Here is a 1,798-nt window from a genome sequence, read left to right on the forward strand (position 1 = left end):
AAAATTACGTTGAGGAATTTTATTTTTTAGAAAAATCATACAATTTATGGAAGAATTTTTATTTTAGTTATGTCATTAAAAAAATTCAAAAATCATATCTAAAATTATTATAAAAAATTGATTTTTCTTCAAATTAGAATTAAAACGTTCAGAAAATTAAGAAAAAAATGAACTTTCAAAACGTTTTTAATATATTAAAATAGTATATTATTTTTGTAAAAGAAACATTTTTTTTCGTTAATTCAACGTTCGAAAAGTTTGTGATGTTAAAAGATTTATACTTTTATTAAAACTTTCGTTAATGTTAGTTTTAGGTTTTTCTGTCAGTTCTTTTTAGAATTAAATATTCTAGACTTAAAAACATTCTAGATTTATATTTCGAATCAATTATTCATGAAAAAAAAGATAAAAAGTGGAACATGGCGATTGCCGACTCACGTGTATAGTCTGAAGCAAATATGATATCATCTGTTCGTTGAATAAAAATTCATTGAATTTATTTTGTTTTAATTTACAAAAAAAAAATTGTAATGTTGGAGGATATTTCTTTTCTTCATGAAAAATATTCACGTTCATCATGGCCAATTTTTTGCTAACATACGCGATCCTAGGTTCTTTTGCCTACATGCGTTTCAAAATTAGTCTTATTTAGAAAAGTAGAAAATAGTTGGGATGTTAAACAAAAAAAAAAGGTATCAATTTTTAAATGCTTGTTTTTTTTTTTCAGGATAATTTATTTCCTTCATAGCCTACTTGGTTTTAATTGGGCAGGTTCGTGGAGCACATCTGTTTTTTACATTTATCTTTATCTATGTATTGTTTTGAATTCCCCTGTGCAAATAAAGTTCAATATCATGGTCTTGAAATGTTACTACAATAAATATGGACGCTTTATTATTTATCCTCTTTGCAGGAGTATGAGGCACACACACACATGGAGATTGAAAAACTGACCAATGATAGGTGCTGTTTTATGAATGTTTTTCGTGATTTTAAATAAGAGCTTTCGAACGATTGATGAAATCAATAATCCATTTACTTGAATACCATACATTCTACTATAATTTTCGGTAGTATTCCGAGATCATGTTAGCTTTATTAGACCAGGGATCACCCACTTTACGATCAAAGACGTAATATTGCGTCCGAACGCCAGTGGAATAAATTCAAACAAGTCTATGTTTTCTTTCCTCTCTCCCCATCACCACGAAACTTTGTTGCAACCCTATGAAAGAAAGTCAGTTCTTTTCACCTCCGTTATGAGGAGGTAAAAGGATTCTATTCTAAGGTTAAATAGGTTCTACTATATAAAGGCACATATCAGTGGAAAGAAAAAGGTAGGCGAGGGTGAAAGAGAAATATAATTCATACCTACTGTCTCTTATCTGTAATATAAAAGAGAGTATAGTAATATATTGTTTTTTCCTTTCAGGTTTTTGTTCTTACTTTTCTATTTTTTTCCTTCCTTTTTCTAACATGCCATTACGTTAGAACAAGGTTACCAAGACTTGTATGGTATTTATCGTCGATTCATCAAACAGAGATCAACCGAATTTCTTGCCAATCGCTTGTAAGCGAAGCGGTTAAAAAATTATAGATTCCCCATTTATGAATTTAATAAGGGCAAAATTATCGTACAAAGGCAGGAAAGAGATGAAGGAAACGGATTTGATTTTCTTCAATCGTGATGAAGCTTTTATTTGGAAAGATCAAGAATATCCATAAAACGTCACCTGTCATTGGTCAATGCTTTTCAACATAGCAATGATAGTGTTGCTATGGACATAGATAACAAAAC

This window comes from Pholcus phalangioides, unplaced genomic scaffold (genome assembly GCF_987345545.1).
Source record: "Pholcus phalangioides strain wild (caught in Gottingen) unplaced genomic scaffold, Ppha-v1.0 ptg000012l_1, whole genome shotgun sequence".
Lineage (NCBI taxonomy): Eukaryota > Metazoa > Arthropoda > Arachnida > Araneae > Pholcidae > Pholcus > Pholcus phalangioides.